Below are 26,916 nucleotides of genomic sequence, written 5' to 3' on the forward strand. Positions count from 1 at the left end.
AGTGTAATCGAAAAATGTCTAAGTGTCAAAAAGTCTAAAAAAAAGTTTAAAGCCAAAAGTCCTCCAAAGTATCAAACTCTTCTCTATTTATACTACTCCTAAAACTCCTTCATAGATCTTTAATTGGGCTAGCAATGTGGGCTTTATCCTTGTGAATTCCTGGCTCCACGGAAGAAGTGTTGCTGGCCTTTGTGAGGAACAGAGGAAGCAGAGCAAGTTGTCATCAATTCTGGCCCATTGAGTGGCGTTACTGGCAAACATGCTAGTGTTGTAACAAGTTGGCAACGTGTGTGTTAGTCCCCCTGGGCTGAGGTTTGGTGATGGGCATTGCTAGCCCAAGTTGTTGCCAAACACTTGGCTCTTCTTCTTCTTGGTTTCACTTTTCATGCTTAATGTTGCCTAAACTTGAGTTTCAATCCTTTGCTTTAATATCGACTATTATACATCATTGAAAGCTTATAATGTCTTCTTTCCAATGCACTTGGAATCATCGCATTGATCTTTCCTAGCTCAAGTTATGCTCTATTGAAGAAGGCAGGTCAAGTTGCCTTGGTTGTGGCGTTTTTGTCAAACACGCCAGTTCATTCCAAGTTGGCAACGTGCTAGTGCCCTTCCTTGGCCCAATTCTCTTTCCCTTGGCATTTTTTATGAACACGCCTTCTCCACCTTGGCTTGGCACGTGTTCGAGCCTCTCTAGGCTCATTCATGCTTCCTTGATGTTAACTCCTTGTTCTTGTTTTTTGGGACTTAAAGTTCCTTATAGTTTGGCTTCCATTTTGTACTCCACTATAGAATATTATATATGGTTCGAAAGATCTGATGTCAGCTTTCTAATGCAACTGAAAGAACTCAAATTGGATCTTTGTAGCTCAAGTTATTCTTGTTTGAAGAAGACAGGGTCAGGCTGCCAAAATCGCGGGCGTTGTTAGCAAACACGCCTTTGCTCTTCCAAGTTGGCAACGTGTTCAGTTCTGAGGCTCCAAATGAAGTCCGATTTTGAAGCTTCAAACAATGTCAAACCCATACCATGATATATCGTTGGAAAGCTCTGGATGTCTACTTTCAAATGTCGTTGGAATCACCTCATTTGGAGCTTTGTAGCTCAAGATATACTCCATTGAAGGAGGTAAGGTCAGGCTGCCAAGCTCACTAGCGTTTTTGGCAAATACTCCCTTGTATTTCCAAGTTGCCAACGTGCTACCTTCATTCTTCACCATCGAAAGCTTCCTGGCGTTGTTGCCAAACACCAATGCTTTCTTGAGTTGGCACGTGCTCGATGCTCTTCCTGGCTCAAAATTGCTTCCACGTTGCCATTACACGCCTATAGAACACGTTGGCACTGCTCCTTTCTGAGGCTCCAATGAAGCCAGCTTTTGAACTCGAATGAATGCCAACCCCATACTATGATATATGGTTGGAAAGCTCTTGATGTCTACTTTCCAATGCACTAGAATCACCTCCTTTAGAGCTTTGTAGCTCAAGTTATGCATCCTTGAAGGAGGCAAGGTCAGGCTGCCAGGTTGCTGGAGTTGTTGCTGAACACGCACCCTTTCTTCCAAGTTGGCAACGCTCGATGACTTCTCTAGGGCTGCTTCCTTGCTTGGCGTTGCCTTGGAACACGCCCATGCTCTCCCAGCCCAACAACATGCTCGAGCCTTTCCTATGGCACCAACCTTTGCTTGCTACGTTGCCAAGGAACACGCCTTCAGAATTTGGCGTTGGCAACGTGCATCTCCCTTTCCTGGGCTAAGTCTTTCTATTCAGCGTTGTTTGCCTGCGTTGTCCTCAACACGCCCCTCATCTCTAGGCTGGCAACGTGCTCGAGGCTTTGGACTAGCTTCCCAAGGTTGCTTGCTGCGTTGCCAAGGAACACGCCTCAGATTTGGCGTTGGCAACGTGCTTCACACCCTTCCTACCCAAGCCTTCTTGCTACTGGCGTTGTCACCAAACATGCCCTTGTTGGTGGCGTTGGCAACGTGCTAGGGAGCTGCTTTCTTCCAGGTTTTTGCTCCCTGGCGTTGCTATGGAACACGCTATTACTTTGGGGAGTTGGCAACGTGCCAACCCGCTCTTTTTGTCTTGCTTTGGATTGTTGGAGTTGCCCTCAAACACGCCATTGTAAATTCAAGTTGGTAACTTGCTTGGGGCTTCAAATTCACCTTCCAGGACTACTTGGCGTTATTGCCAAACACTCAAGTGATAATGCATGTTGGCAACTCCCAAGTCTCTTCTTCCTTGCCAAGCTTGCTATGTCCCCAATCTTTCTTGCTGGCTTGACCTTCTTGCTTCATTACCTATCATTAACCAAAGAATTTGCTTCAAAGTTATACCATTCTATGCAACAATTTTCAAGAGATTCATCCATGCTAATTCATTTGTCAACTCCTTGAATTCTTTGCGCAAATATAGCCAAATTCCACCTAGTTCTTGGTTCATGAATGCATGGAGAGAAAACTCACACAAATGCTAGTTTATTTCAAAGAAAGTGAATGAAATTAAGCTAAAACTACTTAAACTAACTAGCTAATATAGCAAAGATGCAAATGCATCACAACACCAACTTAAACCTTGCTTGTCCTCAATCATGGGTATAGATCCATGGCAACTTGTGGGTAATTGAGTCCCAATCTCTTGGTAACTCAATTTCTCTCAACACAACTAATTGCCACTCTCGTGATCTAATTGTTCATGAGAAGAGATGAAGTTCAATTCCTAATCCAAGCCACACAACTTCCAGAATATCAACAAAGGAAGGTTACATCTCACATACCAACCAAAGTGTATTGATTAAGGAATCATGAAAGGATGAACTCTAAACTGAATTATGTGACTCCTTTCTCAAATTCACCACATAATTCATATAGATTAATCCCTCTCTCGATGATGATTGAATCTTTGAATAACAAGAGTTTCCTCTTGGATTAACCACTTGAATTAAGAAGGAAGAGAAGAGTTATCAATTCATTCAAACAAACAGAGCTCTTCCCCCTAATGAAAGTGGGGTTTAGTGAATCATAGCTCCAATTTCAACAACAATTGCAATAGATGAAAATTAAACTAAGTGTAGAGAAGAATGAAGAAGAAGAAGAAGTTCTTAAAACTGAAATTCAAAGTTGCAAGAAAACAAATAGAAGACCGGTGAGAAAAAGTAAAGAATAGAAATTGCTAGTGTAATCGAAAAATATCTAAGTGTCAAAAGTCTAAAAAAAGTTTAAAGCCAAAAGTCCTCCAAAGTATCAAACTCTTCTCTATTTATACTACTCCTAAAACTCCTTCATAGATCTTTAATTAGGCTAGCAATGTGGGCTTTATCCTTGTGAATTCCTGGCTCCACGGAAGAAGTGTTGCTGGCCTTTGTGAGGAACAGAGGAAGCAGAGCAAGTTGTCATCAATTCTGGCCCATTGAGTGGCATTACTGACAAACACGCTAGTGTTGTAGCAAGTTAGCAACGTGTGTGTTAGTCCCCCCTGGGCTGAGGTTTGGTGATGGGCGTTGCTAGCCCAAGTTGTTGCCAAACACTTGGCTCTTCTTCTTCTTAGTTTCACTTTTCATGCTTAATGTTGCCTAAACTTTGAGCTTCAATCCTTTGCTTCAATATCGACTATTATACATCATTGAAAAGCTCATAATGTCTTCTTCCCAATGCACTTAAAATAGTCTCAATTGGATCTTCCTAGCTCAAGTTATGCTCCATTGAAGAAGGCAAGGTCAAGTTGCCTTGGTTGTGGCGTTTTTGTCAAACACGGCAGTTCATTCCAAGTTGGCAACGTGCTAGGGCCCTTCCTTGGCCCAAATTCTCTGCCCCTTGGCGTTTTTGATGAACACGCCTTCTCCCCCTTGGCTTGGCAACGTGTTCGAGCCTCTCTAGGCTCATTCATGCTTCCTTGGATGTTAACTCCTTGTTCTTGTTTTTGGGGCTTAAAGTTACTGTTTGGCTTCAATTTTGTGCTCCACTATAGACTATTATATATGGTTGGAAATCTCTGAATGTCAGCTTTCTAACGTAACTGAAAGTACTCAAATTGGATCTCTGTAGCTCAAGTTATTCTTGTTTGAAGAAGACAGGGTCAGGCTGCCAAAATCGCGGGCGTTGTTAGCAAACACGCCTTTGCTCTTCCAAGTTGGCAACGTGTTCAGTTTCTGAGGCTCCAAATGAAGTCCGATTTTGAAGCTTCAAACAAATGTCAAACCCATACCATGATGTATCGTTGGAAAGCTCTGGATGTCTACTTTCAAATGCCGTTGGAATCATTTCATTTGAAGCTATGTAGCTCAAGATATACTCCATTGAAGGAGGTAAGGTCAGGCTGCCAAGCTCACCAGCGTTTTTGGCAAATACTCCCTTGTATTTCCAAGTTGCCAACGTGCTACCTTCATTCTTCACCATCCAAAGCTTCCTGGCGTTGTTGCCAAACACACCAATGCTTTCTTGAGTTGACAACGTGCTCGATGCTCTTTCCTGGCTCCAAACATTGCTTCCCACGTTGCCATTGAACACGCCTATAGAAACCACGTTGGCAACGTGCTCCTTTCTGAGGCTCCAAATGAAGCCAGCTTTTGAAGCTTCGAATGAATGCCAACCCCATACTATGATATATGGTTGGAAAGCTCTTGATGTCTACTTTCCAATGCCACTAGAATCACCTCCTTTAGAGCTTTGTAGCTCAAGTTATGCATCCTTGAAGGAGGCAAGGTCAGGCTGCCAGGTTTGCTGGAGTTGTTGCTGAACACGCATCCTTTCTTCCAAGTTGGCAACGCTCGATGACTTCTCCAGGGCTGCTTCCTTGCTTGGCGTTGCCTTGGAACACGCCCATGCTCTCCCAGCCCAACAACGTGCTCGAGCCTTCCCTATGGCACCAAGCTTTGCTTGCTACGTTGCCAAGGAACACGCCTTCAGAATTTGGCGTTGGCAACGTGCATCTCCCTTTCCTGGGCTAAGTCTTTCTATTCAGCGTTGTTTGCCTGCGTTGTCCTCAAACATGCCCCTCATCTCTAGGCTGGCAACGTGCTCGAGGCTTTGGACTAGCTCCCCAAGGTTGCTTGCTGCGTTGCCAAGGAACACGCCTTCAGAATTTGGCGTTGGCAACGTGCTTCACACCCTTCCTACCCAAGCCTTCTTGCTGCTGGCGTTGTCACCAAACACGCCCTTGTTGGTGGCGTTGCTATGGAACACGCTATTAGTTTGGGGAGTTGGCAACGTGCCAACCCACTCTTTTTGGCTTGCTTTGGATTGTTGGAGTTGCCCTCAAACACGCCATTATAAATTCAAGTTGGTAACTTGCTTGGGGCTTCAAATTCACCTTCCAGGACTACTTGGCGTTATTGCCAAACACTCAAGTGATAATGCATGTTGGCAACTCCCAGGTCTCTTCTTCCTTGCCAAGCTTGCTATGTCCCAATCTTTCTTGCTCTAATTCTTGCTGGCTTGACCTTCTTGCTTCATTACCTATCATTAACCAAAGAATTTGCTTCAAAGTTTTGCCATTCTATGCAACAATTTTCAAGAGATTCATCCATGCTAATTCATTTGTCAACTCCTTGAATTCTTTGTGCAAATATAGCCAAATTCCACCTAGTTCTTGGTTCATGAATGCATGGAGAGAAAACTCACACAAATACTTGTTTATTTCAAAGAAAGTGAATAAAATTAAGCTAAAACTACTTAAACTAACTAGCTTATATAGCAAAGATGCAAATGCATCAGGGTCGTATCAAGTATAAAACTCACTAAGAGTGAGGTCGATCCCACGGAGATTGGTAGATTAAGCAACTTTAGTTAAATGGTAGATTTAGTCAAGCAAACATGGTTTTGATTTCATGAGATTTGTGATTTTTTGAACATAATTGCAAAAAAAAAATAAATGGCAAGGAATTTAAAGAACTAGAAGAGAGAAAGAAGATGAAAGTAAATAACTGAAACTTAAAATGTAAGAAACTTAAATGACATTAAAGATAAATTGCAAGAAAGTAAAGATTGCAGAAATTTAAAGAGCATAAGAGTAAATAGCAAGAAATATAGAAACAGAATGTAAATGACAAGAATAATGAATTGCAAGAATGTAGAAGGGAATTGGGTAATGGGTATTCAAAAAACTAAAGAGCAAAAGAAATGAGAATTGATGATGGAGAGGGTCATTAGGGATCAGAGATGCAAATTCTCCTGAATTGATGTTGATCAATTCCTTCTCAATCATGGGTATAGATCCATGGCAACTTGTGGGTAATTGAGTCCCAATCTCTTGGTAACTCAATTTCTCTCAACACAACTAATTGCCACTCTCATGATCTAATTGTTCATGAGAAGAGATGAAGTTCAATTCCTAATCCAAGCCACACAACTTCTAGAATCTCAAATAAGGGAGGTTACATCTCACATACCAACCAAAGTGTATTGATTAAGGAAATCATGAAAGGATGAACTCTAAACTGAATTATGTGACTCCTTTCTCAAATTCACCACATAATTCATATAGATTAATCTCTCTCTCGATGGTGATTGAATCTTTGAATAACAAGAGTTTCCTCTTGGATTAACCACTTGAATTAAGAAGGAAGAGAAGAGTTATCAATTCATTCAAACAAACAGAGCTCTTCCCCCTAATGAAAGTGGGGTTTAGTGAATCGTAGCTCCAATTTCAACAACAATTGCAATAGATAAAAATTAAACTAAGTGTAGAGAAGAATGAAGAAGAAGAAGAAGAAGTTCTTAAAATTGAAATTCAAAGTTGCAAGAAAAACAAAATAGAAGACCGGTGAGAAAAAGTAAAGAATAGAAATTGCTAGTGTAATCGAAAAATGTCTAAGTGTCAAAAAGTCTAAAAAAAGTTTAAAGCCAAAAGTCCTCCAAAGTATCAAACTCTTCTGTATTTATACTACTCCTAAAACTCCTTCATAGATCTTTAATTGGGCTAGCAATGTGGGCTTTATCCTTGTGAATTCCTGGCTCCACGGAAGAAGTGTTGCTGGCCTTTGTGAGGAACAGAGGAAGCAGAGCAAGTTGTCATCAATTCTGGCCCATTGAGTGGCGTTACTGGCAAACACGCTAGTGTTGTAGCAAGTTGGCAACGTGTGTGTTAGTCCCCCCTGGGCTGAGGTTTGGTGATGGGCGTTGCTAGCCCAAGTTGTTGCCAAACACTTGGCTCTTCTTCTTCTTGGTTTCACTTTTCATGCTTAATGTTGCCTAAACTTTGAGCTTCAATCCTTTGCTTCAATATCAACTATTATACATCATTGAAAAGCTCATAATGTCTTCTTTCCAATGCACTTGGAATCATCTCAATTGGATCTTCCTAGCTCAAGTTATGCTCCATTGAAGAAGGCAAGGTCAAGTTGTCTTGGTTGTGGCGTTTTTGTCAAACACGCCAGTTCATTCCAAGTTGGCAACGTGCTAGTGCCCTTCCTTGGCCCAAATTCTCTGCCCCTTGGCGTTTTTGATGAACACGCCTTCTCCCCGTTGGCTTGGCAACGTGTTCGAGCCTCTCTAGGCTCATTCATGCTTCCTTGGATGTTAACTCCTTGTTCTTGTTTTTGGGGCTTAAAGTTGCTTATGGTTTAGCTTCAATTTTGTGCTCCACTATAAACTATTATATATGGTTGGAAAGCTCTGAATGTCAGATTTCTAACGCAACAAAAGGCACTCAAATTGGATCTCTGTAGCTCAAGTTATTCTTGTTTGAAGAAGACAGGGTCAGGCTGCCAAATCGCGGGCGTTGTTAGCAAACACACCTTTGCTCTTCCAAGTTGGCAACGTGTTCAGTTTCTGAGGCTCCAAATGAAGTCCGATTTTGAAGCTTCAAACAAATGTCAAACCCATACCATGATATATCGTTGGAAAGCTCTGGATGTTTAATTTCAAATTCCGTTGGAATCACCTCATTTGGAGCTTTGTAGCTCAAGATATACTCCATTGAAGGAGGTAAGGTCAGGCTGCCAAGCTCACCAGCGTTTTTGGCAAATACTCCCTTGTATTTCCAAGTTGCCAACGTGCTACCTTCATTCTTCACCATCCAAAGCTTCCTGGCGTTGTTGCCAAACACACCAATGCTTTCTTGAGTTGGCAACGTGCTCGATGCTCTTTCCTGGCTCCAAACATTGCTTCCCACGTTGCCATTGAACACGCCTACAGAAACCACGTTGGCAACGTGCTCCTTTCTGAGGCTCCAAATGAAGCCAGCTTTTAAAGCTTCGAATGAATTCCAACCCATACTATGATATATGGTCTGAAAGCTCTTGATTTCTACTTTCCAATGCCACTAGAATCACGTCCTTTAGAGCTTTGTAGCTCAAGTTATGCATCTTGAAGGAGGCAAGGTCAGGCTGCCAGGTTTGCTGAGTTGTTGCTGAACACGCACCCTTTCTTCCAAGTTGGCAATGCTCGATGACTTCTCCAGGGCTGCTTCCTTGCTTGGCGTTTCCTTGGAACACGCCCATGCTCTCCCAGCCCAACAACGTGCTTGAGCCTTCCCTATGGCACCAAGCTTTGCTTGCTACGTTGCCAAGGAACACGCCTTCAGAATTTGGCGTTGGCAACGTGCATCTCCCTTTCCTGGGCCAAGTCTTTCTATTCAGCGTTGTTTGCCTGCGTTGTCCTCAAACACGTCCTCATCTCTAGGCTGGCAACGTGCTCGAGGCTTTGGACTAGCTCCCCAAGGTTGCTTGCTGCGTTGCCAAGGAACACGCCTTCAGAATTTGGCGTTGGCAACATGCTTCACACCCTTCCTACCCAAGCCTTCTTGTTGCTGGCGTTGTCACCAAACACGCCCTTGTTGGTGGCGTTGGCAACGTACTAGGGAGCTGCTTCCTTCTAGGTTTTTGCTCCCTGACGTTGCTATGGAACACGCTATTAGTTTGGGGAGTTGGCAATGTGCCAACCCGCTCTTTTTAGCTTGCTTTGGATTGTTGGAATTGCCCTCAAACATGCCATTGTAAATTCAAGTTGGTAACTTGCTTGGGGCTTCAAATTCACCTTCCAGGACTACTTGGTGTTATTGCCAAACACTCAAGTGATAATGTACGTTGGCAACTCCCAAGTCTCTTCTTCCTTGCCAAGCTTGCTATGTCTCCAATCTTTCTTGCTCTAATTCTTGCTGGCTTGACCTTCTTGCTTCATTACCTATCATTAACCAAAGAATTTGCTTCAAAGTTTTGCTATTCTATGCAACAATTTTCAAGAGATTCATCCATGCTAATTCATTTGTCAACGCCTTGAATTCTTTGTGCAAATATAGCCAAATTCCACCTAGTTCTTGGTTCATGAATGCATGGAGAGAAAACTCACACAAATGCTTGTTTATTTCAAAGAAAGTAAATGAAATTAAGCTAAAACTACTTACACTAACTAGCTAATATAGCAAAGATGCAAATGCATCAGTGCCAGCGAGGGCGCTGGGCTCCCTTAGGGGGGGTAAATTGTAAGGTCCCACATCTGTTGGGGAGGAGAACGAAGCATGCCTTATAAGGGTGTGGATACCTCTCCCTAGCATGACGCATTTTGACGAGTGAGTGTGGGGGGCTTCGGCTATCATCGCTATCGTCAAAGGCCAAACTGTGGGGCCTTGTGTGCCAAAGCAGACAATATCGTGCTAGCGAGTGGTCTGGGCTGTTACAGATAAGGCCCCACATCGGTTGGGGAGGGGAATAAAGCATGCCTTATAAGGGTGTGGATACCTCTCCCTAGTATGACGCGTTTTGACGAGTGAGTGTGGGGGCTTCGGCTATCATCTTATCGTCTAAGGCAAAACCGTGAGGCCTTATATGCCAAAGCGGACAATATTGTGCTAGCGGGTGGTCTGGGCTGTTACAGATGGTATCAGATCCGGAGTCCGAATCGATGTGCCAGCGAGGGTGTTGGGCTCCCTTAGGGAGTGGATTGTAAGGTTCCAAATCGGTTGGGGAAGGGAACGAAGCATGCCTTATAAGGGTGTGGATACCTCTCCCTAGCATGACGAGTTTTGACGAGTGAGTGTGGGGGGCTTCAGCTATCATCCCTATCATTAAAGGCAAAACCGTGAGGCCTTGTGTGCCAAAGCAGACAATATTGTGCTAGCGGGTGGTCTGGGCTGTTACAGTGTACATTATATTTTTAACAAAGTCATTTATGACATTAACTAACTAAATTTCTTACATTTTTAATCATGGAAGAGAAGCTTATAAACATGCCATCCTATGCACAACAATTAACTCAACTCTTTTGGCTGTTAATCAATTTTTGTAGGATTTGTAGTACCTAATACATGTCCTAACCGATAGATTGAGTTATGAAACGGGATCCATACCATCTGGCAATTAATTCAACAATAAACTTTGTTGATATAAGTGTTAATATATGCATAACTAATCCAAGAATAACTTGATTTTTTCCAGATAATGCAAGTTGTGCGAAAGAGTATTATAGAAGGTTGATATCAGATGATAAGAAAAATCATGTATGTTCTGTGATCGGTGGAATGTTAATCAACAGAGAAAAATGTGATGGAAGATGTCAGAATTATGCAAAGGGAGATATGTCAAGAAGCCAACAGCCATTAATCCCACAAGCAAAAGGTAATTCAGTAGTAATTTCAACTATATATATATATATATATATATATATATATATATATATATATATATATATATATATATATATATATATATATATATATATATAGCAAGCCATGTGGTTTGCATAAACAAATTAATGGCTTCCACCAGAGACAACAAGGTATGCTAGGATGGAAAGAGCACTCAAATTAGTTAACAAGAAGCTAAACAAAGTATCTCATACTCAAATAGGTAAAACTGACTTATTGATAGTAATCTCCATTATTACTTGATTCAATATTTGATTTACAAAATTAACATGATGTGTAGTTTATTATTACATCTAAATGTATGCCAATTTCTAATGATAACTTAACCTATTTGGTAAAAGGAACAAACTATAGAATTACATCCAACAAATCTACCATGGATTAGACTCCACACTATAAGAATAATTGTTTTAGCGAAAAACTTTTAGCGGCAATAATACAATAGTCGCTATTTTTTTAATTTTAGTTATGTTTTTATGGCCATTATATATTTGCCATAATTCTATATATTATAATGGCAATTATTATTATTGCCACTAAAAATATAAGAAAAGCTATTTTTTAGTGAGAAATTTTTAGTTGCTATAGTATTATGGCCGGTATTATTTATATTAAAAATTTTTTTTCTTAATAATTGTTGGTCAATTGTAATAGAGAAAAAATGGGATCAGAGGGAGTGAGTGCGAGAAATAGATCCAGAGGGAAGAGAGAGCTCATTGCAGAAACCCTAAGCTCACTATTACCGTCGTCACCGCCGTTGCCGCCTTAGGTCATCTTCACCTTCTGAATCAACGCTTCCACCTCCCCTGACATCTTCTTCCACCTCCTCCCCTCCGTTTCTCCAATCTCTACAACCTCCACATCGACGAGCGCCTCTTCATTCCGCTTCCTCTCGCTCTTCCTGTTCCTCGCCGAAAGGTGTTCTCTCAAGGTGCATTGCATTGCCGACAACACCTCTTTTGTTGAGATCAATCCCGATTCGCTCTGCTTAGCCGATTCCGGCTTGGCCACTCTCAGCCAAGGCCTTCCTAAGCTCGAGTGCTTGAGCTTGATCTGGTACTCTAATGTCTCTAGCGACGGTTTGAAATCCCTTACTTACAAATGCATCTTCTTAAAATCGTTGGACTTGCAGGTAATTTCTCACCCTATTTTTCTTTAATTCAATTAACGTTGATTTGATTTTTCCCTATCAATGCAGTTTATAATTTGCTGAGAATTTTTTAGGGTTATTTTTTTGGAGATCATGCTCTGGCTGCTATTGGACAATGTTGCAAGCAACTTGAAGACTTGAATGTTTGATTTTGTGAAGGCTTGACCGATAGCGGGTTCACTGAATTTGCATTGGGTGTGGGAAAATTCATAAGTTACTGATAAGTGTGCTCCTCTCTCTTGGAAATTTTCTTCCATTAGTTTTGCCTTGTATCTTTTTTATTTCCATAGATTTTGCTTCATTTTTCTATTGAATCCATTTTGTCAAATTGGTATTATGTCTATTCTAATATTTACATTTACAGGTATATTAATATCCACTATAATGTTAATCCATTTTAACCTATTTTACATGTTTGCATTCAGATTTCTTTCTAAATATAGATTTGACGTCTCAAAGTTGGAGCCATTAGTAGCCAAGGTTAGCTCGTTGATTGTGTTTTCAGAGAGAATGTTCCTTTGTCTTTGTCTTTTCATTGTTTTCTTTGCCATCACAATTATTTTGATTCTTGATGCGAGCGGAAATTGGCGAGTTAAGAATGATTATAAAATATGCGTTGCAAGTATAGTTCTCAACCAACCAGAAATCCGCTTATCAATTTAGAAGGGTGTCACAGAAATTAAAATTAAAATACTGGGAGTATGGATCCCAGATCGTCTCTCAACGAGTTGCAGAAAAGTGTGCTATTTTATTAATCAGATGTTTTCAAAAAGGTTTGAGTTGAATGGCAAAAAATTAAATTAGAAAATTTATATAAATTTAAATAAAAGCCTTGACTGGGAGTTGATTAGCTGGAAGCCCTATTCGTGTTGGAGTACTCTCAAGATTAATTGACAATTGAGGGTTATTATGTTTAGTTGCCCCTTACTAAGTAAGGGAAAGTCAAACGAGTTGGAATGCTATCTCTATCCACAAGTTCCAATCCGCTCTTGGGAGAATGGGTGTTAGTGACTAGAGAGCAATCCAACAATAAACCCAATTACAATCTTTCTCTTGAGCATCTTAACTCAAGGGTTCCTTTCAATCAACTCCCCATCAAGTTAGGGAACTACTCGCTCATTGTAAATGTAAAATTCATAACATAAGAAAGGGAATTAAATAAAGACATGATAAATAATGATCAAAAGATTAATTGAAAATAAAAGTAATTCCTGTATTAATAAATGCTAAAATAATCCAATAGTAAAATTAAGTAAATTAAGGAACATGGAAGAGTAAGAGACAAGTAAAGAGAACGAACTAGAATGTCGAAGTCTTGATGAGGCAATAACTCTTCTCAATATCCCAATGCAAAAACAATGAACATGACAAATCCTAAAAACTATGAATGTGTAGAGAGAAAACCTAGAGGAGAGGAAAACTAGATCTAAAAACTAAAACTATGCGGAATGAATGTTGTTGTTGGTTTCTGCATGTTCTCTGGCTCTAGTCTGCTTTTCTGGGCCGAAAACTGGGTCAAAATAAGGCTCGAAATCGCCCCCAGCGATTCTGCAGATTATGCAAATCCGCATGTCACGCAGACACGTCATTCAAGCGGACGCGTCACTCGGCGTTTCGCTTTGCCACGCGGGCGCGTCGTCCACGCTTCCGCGTCACTTGTATAGTTTCCAATTCGCGCGGCCGCGTCATCCATGCGGCCGTGTCATTGCGATTTCCTCTCTTTCGCGCGGTCGCGTCATTTATGCGGCCGCGTCGCTTCTCGCTGGTCATCTCCTCAATTCCTTGTGTTCCTTCCATTTTTGCAAGCTTCCTCTCCAATCTCCAACTCATTCATGCCCTATAAATCCTGAAACACTTAACACACAGATTACGGCATCGAATGGAATAAAGGAGAAATAAAATACATAATTAAAAGTCTCTAGGAAGTAAGTTTTCAATCATGCAATAACTTTAGGAAGGAATTATAAATGCATGCTTATTTAATGAATAAGTGGGTAAAGATCATGATAAAACCACATAATTAAACACAATATAAACCATAAAATAGTGGTTTATCAACCTCCCCACACTTAAACATTAGCATGTCCTCATGCTTAGTTGAAGGAGATAAAATGAATGAGTAAGAACATGTAAAAACTATGAAATGCAATGCAACCTATATATATGAATGCAACTATATGATTTTTGTCCACTTGATCAAAAGTAAGTAAGCTCTTCAAAATAATTACAAATCAAATTCCACTAACTCAATTCTTATACAGTAAGAATAGATAAAAATGCAAGAAGATAGCTCATGAAAGCAGAGAACATAGAAATTCAAGCATGGAACTCTCACTGATGATGTATGTACACTCTAGTCTCTCTAGTGTATAGGGTCATCACTCTATCCTTCTCTAATCATGCTCTCTAATTTTTGTTCTTCTCCTAATAAATCAACAACATTTAATATACAAATGCAAACATCATGAGGTCTTTTCAAGGTTGTAATGGGGCCAAGGTGAGGGTAAGGATATATATATGGCTAAGTAAGCTTATAAATTGAATCTTTAATTAACCCAAGCTTTAACATAACCTATATATATTCTATGTAACTTTAGAATTCATACCTAGCTACCCAGAAATCTCTTTCACTTCCATACTCATGTATCAACTTTTTATTTTGATTTTATCATACATGCATTGATCTTTGAATGCTTGACTCAGCATTGGGGTAATTTTGTCCCCTTATTTATTTATTGAGTATTTTTGGATTTTTTTTTCAACATAAACATAAACATAAACATAGCTTATCAATGCACATAGAGTTTTAATTATTATAGTTTCACATGAGTAGGTATCCAAATTCCCATTATATTATCATAACACATTCCCTTATTGTCTTTTGCTTCCACAATTTCCCATACTTGATTGACTCACACAATTCTATCTTAAGCTAACCAAAGATTCAATTTGGGATATATAATTATTTTTTCGCTTAAGGCTAGTAATGTGGTAAAATATAGAACAAATGGGATTTAAAGGCTCAAAGTGGCTAACAAAGGTAATTGAAAGGGTAGGCTTTATTTGGATAAGTGAGCTAAACAAATAATGGCCTCAATCATATGCAAACATATAAATATAATAAACATTGGACATATAGGATGAAACAAAATATAGATTACAATCATAGAGAAGTAAACACACAAGAATAAAATAATTATGGTTAAATAATGTAACCATTCATAAAGGCTCAAATCTCACAGGTTGTGTGTTCTTTAGCTAAAAAATCATGTTCCAAATACAACATCAAGCAAATTTAACATAAAAGTTTTAATTAAAATTAGTGAAATTTTGTTCCAAAGATAGGGTCTTAGAAGAAACCTATTGTCTTTTCAATCAAGCAGAACATGCATGCAACTAACCTATTACTATGCAATTTATCCTATTCTATAAAAGAAAAATCTAACTAAATATCCTAATTTATTGGTGCTAGGGAAGAGAAATTACCTCCCCACACTTAAGGCTTTGCACCGTCCTCGGTGCCATCTGTCAAGAACAAAGGTGGGCTGGTAGCAGTATCTCCACAGTCGGGATCATCATGGCTCCCTGTGCTGGTAAAAGAAATGGAGTCTGGGGTGTCTGAGTCCTTGAATTTTCCCATAATAAGCTCTTTGAGGTATGTGAATCGGCGCTTGTTACGGCGCTCTCGCATCTTAGCTTTCTGTTCATGCCGATCCAACTTTTCAAGTATCTGATGGAGCAGTTGGGCTGTTGTAGGTTCTTGTGGTGTTGAAGAAGGAATATCTTCAACTGGTTCAGTGGGCTGGCTGGTAGTGGCTGCTGGAAGTCTAAGGTACTTCCCGTTAGGGACATATTGATCATCCCGTGGAAGCATGGCTTTGGTGTCCCCAGCTCTGTAGGAGACTCCGGCTGCTGAGACAAGATCAGAGACCAGGGCGGGAAAAGGTAAGTTGCCCGCAATTTGTACGTGTCCCATGGCATTCCGGATATGTCTTGGTAGATTCAGAGGTTGGTCTGTAAGGATGCACCATAGAGGAACGACCATGTCCGCAGTGAAGGAGGACTCGTGAGTGCTCAGAAAGACGTAATGGGACATAATCTGTGCCCATACGCGAGCCTCCAAGGTAAGTGCTGAAGCTGAAATTCCCTTAGGGCGGGTACGATGGTCTCCGTAGATCCATCTGCTGCCAGGTAGTGCGATAACTCTGAGAACGGCGTCCAAGTCAAATTGGTACAGCTGGCGCTTGAGTGCGGCTTCTTGAAAGGCATCCAATCCTTCTGGAATAGGGGGAAGACTTAGAACTTTTTGAATGGCTTTCTTCAGTAATGGGGACTTGCATCTGACGGATATAGACAGACTGCAGGGTCGGCAGGTGGAAGTTGGAGTAGAACTCGACTACCCAAGAAAGATTGACCTGCCTTGGCTGTCTCTGTAGGAAATCCCATTGTCTTCGGGTAATTTGCGGCTCAACAAAGGTAGCAATATTGGGCGGGAGGAGAAGAAGGTATTCGTTGTTGTAACTCCTTTCAGACAGGATGGGGAACATATGCTCACAGTAGCGATTGGGGAATCGCGCAGTGTCCTTTGCTGGGAAGGCTTTTTCTTTATCATCAACCTTTATAATCCTCTTAATTTTCTTTGTTGAGGCCTTAACTGCGGTTGAAGAAGGCTCTGCCACTAATGCCCTCTTCGTTCCTCTCCTTGTTGTTGATTTGGGAATAGCTTTCTCTTTCCTTTCTTGGTGGCCATCCTAAAAAAGGGAAGAGAAAGTAAATTAAATTCAAAGAGATAGAGCAAGGAAGAGAACGGAAAAGGATGGTTATAAATGCACATTAAAAGGTAAAAGATGTTAACACACGCTCATAAGTACATGTGAAAACTCATTAATGGAAAATAGCTAGTGCATATGATGACAATTGAATGCAAGGTGTTTATTGGCATGCCGGCAAAGGGCATGAGTAGCATAGATCAAGCATCACTCATAACAAACCATCACGTTTGTATTGACAATTAATTTCAATTAATACAATAGTAAAGGAAATTTGTGAAAAGCAAGCATTGAATAGGAGGATAATGCAGAAAAATGCATAATGCCATATTGGCTTTTTCACAAATACATAGCATGCATGTAGAAGAAGCTCTTGAAAATAAGAATTTGAACATGCAAGTAATCCCTTAAAAAGCAATATATAATTGTCAAACAAATTTACAACAATCCACAAGCATATAATAATAAATAATGACTCAAATAAATTGATAACACCAAGTAAAAAGGAAAAAGAAAGAAAAAGAAAATATGAACAATGAAGGTAAAAAGAAAAGAAAAGAAGATAACATATAAAAATAAGAAGAATAATAGAAAAGTAAGGAGGGAAGGAGAAAGAAAAACCTTGTTAATGGGGGTGAGAGAGAGTAAAAGGTGAGAAAGAAGGAAGAAGGGAGGAAGGGGGGAGAAGAAATAAGGAGGAAAAAAAAAGAAAATAGGATTTGGGGAGAAAAGGATATGATAATTGGCAAAATTAGGGAGGATGTGCGGCGCAAGTGACGCGGTCGCGTGGGGCACGCGGTCGCGCGACTTGCGCTTAAACTGAATGACGCGGTCGCGTCGGTCACGCGGTCGCGTGACCCATTTTAGGCTAATGGTGCGAGGGTAGCCTCGCATTCGCACAACTCTCTATTCAAAATCATATTAGTGCCCAATTTTAAGTGACGCGATCGCGTGGGGCATGCGATCGCGTGAGTGGGCTTTAGAAGGATATGACGCGGTCGCGTGGGTCACGCGGCCGTGTGGGAAGGATTATGCGTTCAGAACCAATCCAGCACCACTCTCACACAACTTTCGGTCGTGCACCACTTTGACGTCGAAATCCTGGTCACGCAGCCGCGTGGGAGGCCATTATTCCCATATGACACGGTCGCGTAAGCGACGCGGTCGTGTGGGATGATTTGTGACATTGGCACGCCTCCAGCCCTGCTCCTGCGTAACTCTCTGTTCATATTATTATTGTCTCCCAGCTCCTTGCGACGCGGACGCGTCAATGAGGCGGTCACGTCGCATGAATTTTTTTTTTTAAATAAAAGTATGTAAATGCAGATGCACGAAATATACTAATAGAGAGAAGAGTTATTGAATAAGAAAACTAAAAATAAAGAAAATAACGATCATACCATGGTGGGTTGTCTCCCACCTAGAACTTTGCTTTAACGTCCGTAAGTTGGACGCTCCACTAGCTCAGTCTTCAGTTATGTGGGGATTTTCCAAGAGGAAGATCTCGAGCTCCTTGTTTTTCTTCAGCTTCTCGCCATGGTACAGCTTTAAACGATGTCCATTAACTTTGATAGGTTCAAAGTTTGAAGGATGGCTTAGGTGATAAACTCCGTACGGTTCTGCCTTCTCTACTCTGTATGGACCTTCCCATCTTGATCTCAACTTGCCTGGCATGAGCCTCAGTCGAGATTTATAAAGGAGGACTAAGTCCCCAGGTTAGAACTCTTTCCTCTTGATGTGCTGATCATGTACAGCCTTCATCTTCTCCTTGTACAGTCTTGAGTTCTCATAAGCTTCTAGGCAAAGGTTTTCCAGTTCCTGCAGTTGCAACTTTCTTTCAGTTCTGGCTTTTTCAATTCCCATGTTGCATTCCTTTACTGCCCAAAAGGCTTTATGCTCTATTTCAACAGGGAGATGACAAGTTTTTCCATAAACTAAGCGGAAAGGACTCATTCCAATGGGTGTTTTGTATGCTGTTCTGTATGCCCAGAGTGCATCTTGTAGCCTGGTGCTCCAGTCTCTTCTATGAGGTTTGACTATCTTCTGCAGGATACGCTTTATCTCTCTATTTGACACCTCGGCTTGCCCATTAGTCTGAGGATGGTAGGCTGTTGCAACTTTATGAATTATCCCATGCTTCTTCATTAGTCCTGTTAGTCTCCTGTTACAAAAATGGGTGCCTTGATCGCTCACGATTGCTCGTGGTGATCCAAATCGACAAATAATATGGTTTCTCACAAAGGAAACAACAGTGTTAGCATCACCATTGCGGGTAGGAATTTCTTCTACCCATTTAGAAACATAATCCACAGCTAACAATATATAGAAATAACCATTAGAATTTGGAAATGGACCCATGAAGTCAATGCCCCCAAACATAAAAAATTTCACAGAAAAGCATAATCTGTTGAGGCATCTCATCCCTCCTGGATATATTACCAAATTTATGGCATGGGAAACAAGATTTACAAAATTCAGCAGCGTCCCTAAAAAGAGTAGGCCACCAGAATCCACAGTCTAAGATTTTTCTAGCAGTTCTTTGAGGGCCAAAATGTCCTCCACTCTTAGATGAGTGACAGGCCTCTAAGATGGACTGGAATTCTGATTGAGGCACACACCGTCTAATTATCTGGTCAGCGCCACATCTCCATAAATATGGGTCATCCCATATATAATATTTAGACTCGCTTTTCAGCTTGTCTCTTTGATGCTTAGAAAAGTTTGGAGGAAAAGTGCGGCTAACTAGATAATTAGCTACAGGTGCATACCAAGGGACTATCTCAGATACTGCTTGCAGGTTATCAAATGGGAAATTATCAGCTATAGAAGTGGAATCATCTGTAATATGTTCAAGGCGACTCAAGTGGTCTACCACTAAATTCTGGCTACCACTCCTGTCCTTAATTTCCAAAACAAATTCTTGTAATAGCAGTATCCTACGTATAAGCCTTGGTTTGGACTCCTTTTTAGCTAATAAATACTTTAGAGCTGCGTGGTCTGAATACACTACTACTTTAGTACCAAGTAAATAGGCTCGGAATTTATCCAGAGCAAAAACAATAGCAAGTATTAGACACAACATGTCCTAGTACAATTCCTTGTTTAACCATAAAGTGACATTTTTCAAAATTCAATACAAGGTTTGTACTGACACATCTATCTAATACTCTAGATAATCCATCTAAGAAAAGGCTAAAGGAATCGCCATAGACACTAAAATCATCCATAAAAACCTCCATACAGTCCTCAATAAGATCAGAGAAAAGACTCATCATGCACCTTTGGAAAGTAGCTGGTGCATTGCACAAGCCAAAGGGCATTCTCTTGTAAGCATAAGTCCCAAAAGGACATGTAAAAGTGGTATTTTCCTGATCCTCAGGAGCTATATGAATCTGGAAATAACCTGTATAACCATCTAAAAAATAATAATGCGATTTACCTGACAGGCGATCCAGCATTTGATCAATATATGGGAGAGGATAGTGATCCTTACGGGTTACTTGGTTGAGGCGTCTGTAGTCAATGCAGACCCTCCAGGCGTTCTGAACTCTAGTTGTCAGGAGTTCTCCATGCTCATTCTTCACTGCAGTGACTCCAGACTTCTTTGGCACCACTTGTATTGGGCTTACCCATTCACTGTCTGAGATGGGATAGATGATATATGCCTCTAGTAGTCTGGTCACTTCCTTTTTGACAACCTCTAAGATAGTGGGGTTCAGTCTTCTCTGGGGTTGACGGACAGGTCTTGCTCCTTCTTCTAAAAATATCCTATGCTCACAGACTTGAGGATTGATACCTACTATGTCTGCCAAACTCCAACCAATTGCCTTCTTGTGCCTCCTCAGCACACCAAGTAGCTACTCTTCCTGTTGAGAAGTGAGTTCCCTTGCAATGATAACCGGGAACTTCTGCCCGTCTTCAAGGTAAGCATATTTGAGGTGTGGGGGAAGGGGTTTTAATTCTAACTTCTGATCATGTTCAGGCTCTGGGTTGTCTGGAGCTGGTAACAGTGGTAAGGCACTGTCATTGTCCTCTGAGAATGTCCCCACACTTGGACCTTGTCCTGTGTGCTTCTCTTCAAATTCCTCCTGATGGACTTCAGCCATGGTTTCATCTATAATGTCACACTTGAGGATAGAGTGATCCTCTGGAGGATGCTTCATAACTCCATTCAGATTGAAGATCACTACTCGGCCATCTATTTCAAAAGAGTATGTTCCTGAAAAAGCATCTAATTTAAACTTTGAGGTCTTCAGGAATGGTCTTCCGAGTAGGATTGATGATGACTTATCTGAGTCATGTTGGGGCATTTCCAGGATATAAAAATTAGTGGGGAACGTGAGTCCTTTAATGCCCACTAAGACATCTTCAGCAACTCCAACCACTGTAATAATGCTTTTATCTGCTAACATAAAACGAGCTGCCGACCTTTTTAAGGGAGGGAGCCTCAAAACATCATATATAGACAAAGGCATTATACTTACACATGCTCCTAAATCACACATGCATTCAGAAATTATTACACCACCAATAGTACAATTAACCATACAAGGACCTGGGTCACTACACTTTTCAGGTAAACCTCCCATTAAAGCAGATATGAAACTACCTAAAGGAATAGTTTCTAATTCATTAATTTTGTCTTTATGGATACATAAATCTTTTAGAAACTTTGCATATTTAGGTACCTATTGAATAACATCAAAAAAGGGAACAATTACCTCAACCTTTTTGAATATCTCTACCATTTTTGGATCAGGTTCTAGCTGCTTCCTGGGCTTCCTTGCAAGTTGTGAAAATGGAATAGAAGTGGTGTCTTCTGCAGTGTCTGCGTCTTTTAGTGCTTCCTCCTGTGGTTGAACTTCTTCTTCTTCAGCTGTGTCCTGTATGTCCTCTTCCTCTTCAACATCTTCTAATTCCACTACCTCTTCAGCTGAGGCGTGTTCTGGTGAGCTTGGCTCCTCCTGGTTCCTCTCCTGCAGTGTGGTTCCGGATCTCAGGGTGATGGCATTAATACCACCCTTTAGATTGTGTAATGGTTGAGAGGGGATTCCACTAGAGCTCAAAGGTTGGTTATTGGAATTTTTCATTGATCCAATCTGGGAGACAAGAGCCTGCAAAGTAGCGGTCAGACTATTTAGAGTGGCATTAATATTATTTTCCATGGTCTGCTGCCTTCGGTCAATAGATTGTAGTAAGTCATCATTGGCAGATGAAGAAGGATGGGTAATTTGGGAGGTTTGCTATAGGGTATTCTGTGGTCCTTGGGATTGTCTTAGGTGAGGTGCTCTGTAAGGATGATTCTGATTCTGCTGCCTGTTGTTATTGTTATTCAACCTCTGATTTCCCTGATTATCTCTGCCTCCTCTGTTGTTGTTGTCCCTCCAATTCTGGTTAGAATTGTCTTGCCATCCGTGGTTGTAATTGCCACCTTGATTGTACCCTTGGTTGGGGCGGTCATAGAAGTTATGTGTGGCTGCCACGGTGTTGTCTTCCTGCTGGAGCTGCGGACATTCATTAGTATAGTGGCTATAATCAGCACAGATTCCGCAAACTCTCTGTGGGACTAATTGTTGGTTTTGCTGTGGTGGAGAAGGTTGAGCTTGCTGAACTTCTTGTTGGTTCAATTGCATCTGCTTCAGCAAGTTGGTCATTTCACAGATACTCTGAGTTAAAGCAGCAGTCTCTCTGCTAGAGGATACTTCTGCCACGTCTTTTGCACGGCCTTGTTTCTGCCTGTGATTCCTAGTAGATTCAGCTAAGTCACTGATCAATTGTCATGCCTCATCAGTGGTCTTGTACTTTTTCATGGACCCATTGCTAGCACTTTCCAATGTGGTTTTATCTTGGGACCTCATGCCCTGTGTGACATATCCGAGTAACACTATCTTGTTAATCATATGATGGGGGCAAGCTTCCAGAAGGTTATTGAAGCGCTCCCAGTACTCATAAAGAGTTTCAGAATCATCCTGAACAATCATGGAAATGTCTTTCCTCAGTTTATCAGTAACTTCAGCTGGAAAGAACTTTTCCAAGAATTCTCTTCTCAGTGTTTCCCAGTTGGATACAATTGCTGCTGGTTGAGTGTAGTACCACTCTCTTGCCTTCCCCTCAAGAGAAAATGGAAAAGCTTTCAGCAAAATTGAAGTTTCATCTGCACCATCACGCCTGACAGTAGAACAGGCTGCTTGAAAATTTCTCAGGTGCTTTATAGGCTCTTAAGCAGGTAAGCCATGAAACTTGGGCATCAAATTGAGCAATGCAGTCTTTATTTCAAAGTCTGTAGCTACCGCTGGGTGATGCGCTTGAAATAGTTGCATTGTAAAATCAGGGGCTCCAGCCTCCTGGATAGTAACTCTCCTGGCTGCTGCCATGTTACCTGCACGTGAAACAATCAAATCAGTAGAACGGGGGCTGATTTCTTTCTCAAGTGACGTTTCAGATCCGCCCTCAGAGAGGACTAACTGACGCCGAGCTTGCTTTATTCGTGAAATAGTTTTTTCAATCTCAGGATCGAATACTAGCAAGCTTGGATCAAGAAGTAAACGTGTCATCTAATGAAAGAAACAAGCAGCTCATAGTAGCAAAATAAAATAAAATGCAAATAAATAAATTCCAATTAATAACTTTAGCACTCTATTGCAATTCCCCGGCAACGGCGCCAAAAATTGATGCGAGCGAAAATTGGCGAGTTAAGAATGATTATAAAATATGCATTGCAAGTATAGTTCTCAACCAACCAGAAATCCGCTTATCAATTTAGAAGGGTGTCATAGAAATTAAAATTAAAATACTGGGAGTATGGATCCCAGGTCGTCTCCCAACGAGTTGCAGAAAAGTGTGCTATTTTATTAATCAGATGTTTTCAAAAAGGTTTGAGTTGAATGGCAGAAAATTAAATTAGAGAATTTATATAAATTTAAATAAAAGCCTTGACTGGGAGTTGATTAGCTGGAAGCCCTATTCGTGTTGGAGTACTCTCAAGATTAATTGACAATTGAGGGTTATTATGTTTAGTTGCCCCTTACTAAGTAAGGGAAAGTCAAACGAGTTGGAATGCTATCTCTATCCACAAGTTCCAATCCGCTCTTGGGAGAATGGGTGTTAGTGACTAGAGAGCAATCCAACAATAAACCCAATTACAATCTTTCTCTTGAGCATCCTAACTCAAGGGTTCCTTTCAATCAACTCCCCATCAAGTTAGGGAACTACTCGCTCATTGTAAATGTAAAATTCATAACATAAGAAAGAGAATTAAAGAAAGACATGATAAATAATGATCAAAAGATTAATTGAAAATAAAAGTAATTCCTGTATTAATAAATGCTAAAATAATCCAATAGTAAAATTAAGTAAATTAAGGAACATGGAAGAGTAAGAGACAAGTAAAGAGAACGAACTAGAATGTCGAAGTCTTGATGAGGCAATAACTCTTCTCAATATCCCAATGCAAAAACAATGAACATGACAAATCCTAAAAACTATGAATGTGTAGAGAGAAAACCTAGAGGAGAGGAAAACTAGATCTAAAAACTAAAACTATGCGGAATGAATGTTGTTGTTGGTTTCTGCATGTTCTCTGGCTCTAGTCTGCTTTTCTGGGCCGAAAACTGGGTCAAAATAAGGCTCGAAATCGCCTCCAGCGATTCTGCAGATTATGCAAATTCGCATGTCACGCAGACGCGTCATTCAGGCGGATGCGTCACTCGGCGTTTCGCTTTGCCACGCGGGCGCGTCGTCCACGCTTCCGCGTCAGTTGTATAGTTTCCAATTCGCGCGGCCGCGTCATCCATGCGGCCGCGTCATTGCGATTTCCTCTCTTCCGCACGGTCGCGTCATCCATGCGGCCGCGTCGCTTCTCGCTGGTCATCTCCTCAATTCCTTGTGTTCCTTCCATTTTTGCAAACTTCCTCTCCAATCTCCAACTCATTCATGCCCTATAAATCCTGAAACACTTAACACACAGATTACGGCATCGAATGGAATAAAGGAGAAATAAAATACATAATTAAAAGTCTCTAGGAAGCAAGTTTTCAATCATGCAATAACTTTAGGAAGGAATTATAAATGCATGCTTATTTAATGAATAAGTGGGTAAAGATCATGATAAAACCACATAATTAAACACAATATAAACCATAAAATAGTGGTTTATCAATTCTATCATATATGCTTTGGATGATGCAGATTAGATTGTAAATATAGTATAATAGTAAATGGACTGGTTGTATGTAGATTGTTTTCTTAAGGCTTACAATTGATTTATTTTTTTCTTATATATTATAATGGAATAGTTTATATTTAACACATTCTTCAGTATACCAATTTTTCTGCATTGTAGGCTCAAGAGCTTGCTATATGCATGATAGAGTTATGGGATCTTATTGACGTACCAATCGATGAGAAAAAACCATTTAGCCATCTTACTAGATTACTTTCAGCATCCGTTGATGAGGTTAGAGTATAAGGGTGTCTTTCTATAGATATTATTGAGCACGTGAAACTTTTTTTTCCTTGGGAGCACATTGCAATTTATCTCTAATTCAATTTGGCTTTAGTAGGTTGATTATTCATATTTTTGCAAGCTGAGTATGAAATTTTGTGCTTAAATGTTCTGAAAGTCAATAAGATGAAAAATTTCGTGTTTTAGAGGAAGACTGAGATTGAACAAACTTACAAAGAAGTTCACATGGATGTGGATAGTGAATCAGCTAGACAGATTCTAAATTGGCTTGTAGAATCTGGTACTTGAATGCAACCCAGTCTAAAATACAACTGAACCATAAACACAATCTCTCCTTTTTGGAATTTATTTGTGTCAAAATTACATATCTTTTTTTCTCTTTTTCCTTTGTTGTTTTCCACTTAAAGATCTATTGGAATTAGTGTTATAAGTGTGTGGAAAATATGTTTTGTTTCAGCCTTTAGATTTTTTGTCTTTTATTATGTATGTTTTATATCTTTTAAGTGATATTGATCTGTCCGATTTACTCCAAAGCATGGATGACCAAATCAGAAAAGCCAATATTCAGATCTCTATTCTCCTTGCTAAAACCGAACCATAATATTCAAATCTCTATTCTCTCTTTTGGTGAATGAATTTGCAATGAAAATACTGTTACGAATTTGTCTATGCTTCAAAATTTCAGTGGTACTAATTTTTGCTCCAATGCATTTGTCATATTGCAGGGAGCAGTTGTGATATCAAAAATATAAGTAAACTTGAAGGTAAATATCTAAACTACCATTTTTTATTTTATTTAAAATATTAAGCTTCTTAAGCACTTTCCTTTTAGGACAACATGTGTGTCATTCATGTGAAGCTGAAGTACTGAGTTATTCTGTTTTCTAATTTCCTCTAGATAGGCTCTAAAGATTGTTATTATTTTTTTAAAGCATTTGTACAAATATAGATACTAAAATTTTGGGGAGCTCATTTGATATTCTGATTTTGCCCTTATGCTTGTTTTGTAATGATCCTTGTTAATATACTTCGGGTGTGCTGAATTTAAGTGCCATGGCTATAGAAATTTTCTTTTGTCTCTCAATGCGATAATTTAGATATAAAGAATCAATTTTATATTTTTCATTTCTTTCTAAAATTTGCTAGACATATATTTTTTATAATATAGTTGGTGACTAAGTGTATCATATTTACCTTTGGTTAATTGATGATAATGTATGTGTATGTGAATATGAATATTGGACATTGTATATAACTATCTCGGTATTTTAAGCAGTACAATTTCATTAGTATGTAATTTAGAATTGTTTTTTTTTTTTTCAAATTTTGGGTCCTGTAGCAATTTAAACATTTCTAATGTCCATAAGCAGGTGGTGGCTACTGTACAGTAGAAGTTCTACAAGTATTGTTCCTGTTGAAGAAAACATACGGAGACAATATGCACAATATTTTGTTGTTTTCGATTCTTTATTTGGACTAAGATCTATGTGGTAGGACAGATTTCAGATAACACCAATCATGAAGTATGAATTATTAGATAAAATACTTATTAGAGAACACTAATCATTAGCTATGTGCTAATCATCGATGTAACATAGACTTGTAGTATGTGTTGTTTAAATTTGTATTATGCTTTATTACTTTTCAAGAGAAATTTATGTATTTTGAATTTAATAAAATAATTCATTTTGTAGTAATTAATTTTAGTATATTTATATTATGTACAATAATAATAATTATAGGTAAAAATAATTTAAAATTTTAGAAAAATGATAAGTTGTTATTTCTAAAAGAGTGAGTATAATTAAAAAAGTTTTAAGATTTTAACGGCAATAGTAATGGCAACTAAAAGTGAATAATATTATAATTTTAGAATTATTTTTAGTGGCCATATAAATTATTGGTAAAATGAGTTTTGGCGGCAATAGTAATGGCCACTAAAAGTGAATAACATTACAACC

At 39.7% G+C, this 26,916-nt stretch overlaps 1 non-coding gene across 1 annotated transcript; it reads left to right on the forward strand.

Moving 5' to 3' along the window:
* Positions 1-22,385: 22,385 nt before the first annotated feature.
* Positions 22,386-22,493, forward strand: LOC112739659 (small nucleolar RNA R71). Its single transcript, XR_003170593.1, has one exon. It is a non-coding gene; the product is annotated as a small nucleolar RNA R71 (small nucleolar RNA).
* Positions 22,494-26,916: the final 4,423 nt, after the last annotated feature.

Source organism: Arachis hypogaea, chromosome 13 (genome assembly GCF_003086295.3).
Source record: "Arachis hypogaea cultivar Tifrunner chromosome 13, arahy.Tifrunner.gnm2.J5K5, whole genome shotgun sequence".
NCBI lineage: Eukaryota > Viridiplantae > Streptophyta > Magnoliopsida > Fabales > Fabaceae > Arachis > Arachis hypogaea.